The following is a 6,000-nucleotide window of genomic DNA, read 5'->3' on the forward strand; positions in this document are numbered from 1 at the left end:
ATATATATAATATAATACAATGTAACTTTGAAGTTAACATTACATAATAGGACATATATATATATATATATATATATATATATATATATATATATATATATATATATATATATATATATATGTCCTATTATATGACGTTAACAACAAAGTTATATTGTGCTATATTATGCAATTACAGGAACCTTATAGCTTGAACCAACTTTATCATCTTGTCCTATCACTCATTTCCTGTTTTCTGTTTCCAGATTCCTGTCTGTTTGCTGCTAGCTGCCACCATCCTAAGTTACAAAGTAGCTGGTTTTTGAGTCAAAGTATTGGGTCGTGCCATAATTCAATGACTATAAATCGTGGCTTTGAATGGACTTTTAACAATATTTTTTAAATGTAGTGTCAGATTGAGAACCTTTCGATATCTCCTTGAACACCATCGCCCTCCTTCCCTGCATTTGTGGATATATTCGCTGTACAATACACATTTGAGGGAGTAGCTCTTGGTCCTCCCCACCTATTAATTAGACCTACCTGTAGGTCAGGCTCACTTTCATACAGTCATATATTAAAATGAAACTGAGACTGGTATGATGGTATGGGTCTGCTTATGGTCGACATGGAGCTTGTATGCTGGAATGGGGGTGTATAATGAGTATAGGGGATATAGTCAAAATGACGACAATGAAAATGTTGCCAGTCAGAATGTTGACATGTTCATTAGGTAGACAGGGTAAAAAAAAAGTCAACTTTGTGAGCATAGACAGATTGTAAAGTCAACAATCACAATGTCGACATAAAGCATAAAATATTTACAGTGGTGTATAAGTTATTTACATTTTTCTTTGGTGCACTACAGGTCCCAGCTGGCTCTGGGCGCCATTGCATGCTGGCACTTGTGGTTTCCCAAATGTCAGTATCTCCTGGCAGCCATGAGTATGCTGGTGCTTGTATTACTACAAGTGCCAGCATGCCCAGGACATTTAATGGCAGCCAGGCCATGCTGGAACCTGTAGTGCGCCAACGACAAAATGGTTTTATATTATAAAATCTTTATTATTACCCCACACCCATCGCCCAGGGGTGTGGGAAGAGCCCTAGTACTCTCAGCACAGGGCTGGGTACAACTGGGGGGAAGGGAAAGTTCAATCTCTTTAGGGAATCCAGCCCATGCTGACCACGCTGCGGGTTTCTCTGCTATAGTGCCACCAGGAAAAACCTAGTGTTGGTAACAGTAAAATCAGGGAGACCCCCCCCCCCCACCCACCGCATCTTGCTAGTACCAACCTAGGCTTACAGCACTGGGGTTAGTTAAGTTGTTTGGGGGGGTGTCACAAAAATTTTTTTTTACATTTTCTTCCAGCTTTTTTAAATGTTCTTTTATTGTATAGCCGGCAGTATTGCCGGATTAAATTAAATGCTTTATGTCGATATTGTGATTGTTGACTTCACAACCTGTGAACTTTCACAATTTTGACATTTTTAACCCTGTCAACCTAATGAATATGTCGACATCCTAAATGGCGACCTTTTAACTGTGTTGACATTCTGACCGTCAACATTATGGTGTTCACATTCTAAATGTCAACATTTTCATTGTCAACATTTCGTACTCAACCCCAGTATAGGACTGCACTTAGTGAGCATGATGTGACTATGTGGCAATCCACACTGTTCACTATTTACTGGTCTGTGCAGACAAGGACACTGTTTGACATTTTCAGACTTGTAGAATGCTCCGGACACAAGTAATATGGACCATTGTGCTTCCATGTTGCAGGTAGAGCAAAGACTCCCAATAAGTGAAGAGCAGTGCAAGCTTTCATGGGAAGTTTGCCCAACATAATCACAAGGGGCCTGATTCATCAAGGTACGCAAACTCATACACATCTGCTAAATGGGACTTGAGCTATGTAAAACACCACATACGCAGCGCAAACAGAGCAGATACGTCACTCAAAGTCAACTCAATCTCAAACTCCAACGCAAATATAAGGGTTTGCGTCACTCAAAGTATGAAAAATGAGTTTGCGTACCTTGATGAATCAGGCCCAAGGTCACCACAATGAGGTCTCGAATGTCTTTTCACTTAGCAATTGTTGGACACTGTGATTTTGCTTAGGGTTAATTTAGCAAGGTTAATTTGCTCCCTAAACATATGTGCACTGGCGGAAAATGAGGCACACAGCAACATTAAAGCTGATATTTCACTCTGTAAGTGTCCTGTCACTTTCCTTTCATAATCTAGTATTACTCATTTACTAAGAAAGGTGATGATTCACACACAAGCAGCTGAAAACATTAAGCTCATTAACAGTCAAATACAACAGGAAATATGAAGTTGCACAAATTAAAATCTATTCATGTAAATGAAAAAAAGAGACAGTGGAAGAAGAGATAGGAAGATCTTAAGAAGTAGTTGATGAAAGGAAGCACTTGGCCTACTTATTCAGCCTTTATTACTGGGCTGATATATTGAATCATCTCAATTATACTTTATTACTTCATAGTCTTAAATCTGAAAATCAAAATAGTAGAAAAAATATACATATTATTACTATTATTTTTATTGTTAAAAACAACATTAATTAATTAATACTTTATAAGGGATCTCATGTTGGTATTATAGTGCTTGTAATCAGCCTGTTAAAAAGCTGTGACTGTATGTGTAGTGCCCATCATATTCTTCCGGTATCTGTGTATTAGACCCTTTAAAACTATCTGTTTACCAGGAATTAAAATGTGAATTGTTAGTTAGTCTGCAGTCTGGCAAAGTATGTTCATAACATAAGTGTAGTTGTTGGAATTAACAATAATTTGTGAATGGGCACCAGCAGCTGAAACATGATATTTATTGTGAATGTCAGAAAGTACCTTGAGAAAGAGAGAGTATCTGACCAAAAAGTCCATCCCAATATTGGATGCGAGCATAGCATCATCACATCATCATCATTTATTTATATAGTGCAACTAATTCTGCAGCGCTGTACAGAGAACTCACTCACATCAGTTCCTGCACCAATAGAGCTTAGTCTAAATTCCCGAACATACACACACACACACAAATCGACTAGGATCAATTTGAAATAGAGATGGGCGGGCTCGGCTCCCCGAGAACCGAACCCACCCGAACCTTGCCTATCCGAGTACCGAGCCGAGCAGGCTCGGTACTCTCCCGCCTGTTCGAAATATAAATCGAGGCAAAACGTCATCATGACGTAGTCGAATCTCGGTTCTCGCGATATTTGAAAAGCATAAATACCCGCCTACACAGCAATCCATCGCCATTTGACAGAGGGAGAGAGCAGGGTTAGGTCACAGACTGTATTAGAGCAGGGACAGAGCAATAATTGCACACCTTATTCTTTCTATTATTATTTCAATTCTATTCTATTCAATTCTATTATTATTACCAATTCTATTAGCAATTGTTAGAGCAGGAAGAGAAAAGGATAGAGGAGTCTTTTTTTTTTCTTCAATATTTTGCACTACAAGTGCTTTGGGGTGTCCCATATTCCCCAGTGTGAAACAATAATTTTTCTGGCTGTCAAAAGTGATATTTATCAGCAGTATCTATACAATTTTTTCTTACTGTAAGTGCTTTGGGGTGTCTCATATTCCCCAGTGTGAAACAATAATTTTTCTGGCTGTCAAAAGTGATATTTATCAGCAGTATCTATACAATATTTTGTACTACAAGTGCTTTGGGGTGTCCCATATTCCCCAGTGTGAAATCATATTTAGCAGCAGTATTTGTCCAGTATTTATGCTTTGGGCTCATTAAAATGGATTCAAAGCAATCCACATATGAGCAGAATCAGCAAGCAGGTGCTGGCACCAGTCCTGATGGTAGTGTTCCCAGTATGTCATCTGGTAAAGCCTATGTAAAAGTACATAGTCTTTTTAAATCAGGGAAAAAAACACACACCCAAAATTAAATTACTGTGTTGAAGCGAAAAAGAAGTGTAACTGAGGAAAAGTTAAGTGCCGATAAAAAAAAATTCCAACATGCCATTCTACACATGCAGTGGCAAAGAAAGAATGAGGCCTTCATCTTTCTCTATTAGTGGCAGAACAAAAAATGTTACTGAGCCTTCTTCTTGTACAGTCACTCGTGAGTAAGCAAGGCCAAGCAATTTGGAGTCTAAAAGTGATGCACAACTACTGTTACGCATCAAAGCCGAGCTGCAAGAAAACAGTAAGGCATTTGAGGATAATGTATGCTCTGAATCAGAAATGACACCAATCCCTGTGGAGAGGCAATCCACCAGTGGTATGTCTAATCGTGAGCATTCTGTTAGTCTACCCATAAAGAAGGGCCCTTTCAGCAGTTCTGCTGATGTGTGCCTGAACAGCCCGAGTGTAGCCGGTGATACACAAATTGAGGATGTAACTTTGGAATTAGAAGAGGATGAGGGGGAGATTTGTGTAGGCGATGAGGGCGCTAATGAGGATGTTGATGAGGATGAGGTAGTTTGTGTAAGTCCTGCACCAGTGGCAGCAGTTCTGGCACATGACAAGAAAAAGGCCATTGTCATGCCTGGGCATAAAACAAAGAAAATCAACTTCTTATGTGTAGAATTATTTCTACCCAAATCCAGACAACAATTGTATAGCCATTTGTAGTGTATGTCAAGCCACAGTCAGTCAAGGGAGGGACCTTAAATATCTTGGAACCTCATCTATGTTACGCCATTTGACAAGAGTTCATGGCAAAGTGTTGGGAAAAGCTGAAAGTTCTTCCAAAAAAATTACAAGCACTCCATCATCAGCTAGGACCCTTTGGTCATGACATCCCGACGGCTACAAAATACACCCACAACACCATCCTCATCAATATCCTCAGTAGCGCTCAGAGTTAGCCCTGCATCCCACTTAATAAGGCTGGATGACTCCTGCACTATAATTGATTCCTCTGAAGAAAGCATTAGTCCCACTGCTGCTGCTGTTGCTGCTGCTGGGGGTGAATCGTCAGCCCAGAGGAAGGCCAAGAAAAAGAGCAGTCCTACATTTCAACAATTAACTGTGAAACAATCATTTGCTAGGGGAAGCAAATATGACAGCAGTCACCCAGTCCCCAAGCGAATCACAGACGCCATGGCTGCAATGTTAGTGTTAGATCTGCGTCCAATATCCACAATAAACGCAGCTGGTTTTTCACAGTTAATTGAGGTTTTGTGTCCGCGTTACAGAATTCTATTGCGACACCATTTTTCCCGTAAAGCTATTCCACAACTATACAAAAAAGTGTGTACAAATGTAGAGATTGCCCTAAAAATGTCATTCTGCCCACTGTCCACTTAACCACAGATATGTGGAGAAGTGGAAGTTGGCAAACCAAAGACTATATGAATGTGACAGCCCACTGGGTTGGTCATTCGCCTTCACCAGCAGGAACAGCAGCAGCATGTACACCACTACCTAACATTTGTCACAGGCAGGCCACTCTTTGTATCACCGGCTACACTAACAGGCATACAGCTGACAATTTGTTACGCAAACTAAGAGATGTGATTGATACATGGTTTATACCACTTGGACTCTCCCCAAGATATGTCAGTTCCGATAACGCCAACAATATAGTGCGAGCATTACAGCTAGGTGATTTCCAGCACATTCCCTGTTTTGCTCACACCATCCACTTGGCGGTGCAGAGCTTCCTAAGAAATAACCGTGAGGTGCAGGAGATGCTTTCGGTGGCCCGTAAAATTTCAGGCCATTTCAGGCATTCAGCCACAGCATGTAGGAGATTGCAGCAGCTCCAAGAACAGTTTAACTTGCCCTGCCACCAACTTAAGCAAGAGGTGTTAACTAGATGGAATTCCGCCCTGTACATGCTTCAGAGGATGGAGGAATAACGCAAAGCCATCCAAGCGTATTTCGCAAGCTATGACATTGGGAAAGGAGGGGGGATGTATTTCACTCTAGCATAGTGGGGAATCTTTTCGGTGCTGTGCAAGGTGCTGAAACCATTTGAAGTTGTGACATGTGAAGTGAGTGCAGACTCTGCTA

This window comes from Mixophyes fleayi, chromosome 3 (assembly GCF_038048845.1).
Source record: "Mixophyes fleayi isolate aMixFle1 chromosome 3, aMixFle1.hap1, whole genome shotgun sequence".
In the NCBI taxonomy this organism is placed as follows: Eukaryota; Metazoa; Chordata; class Amphibia; order Anura; family Limnodynastidae; genus Mixophyes; species Mixophyes fleayi.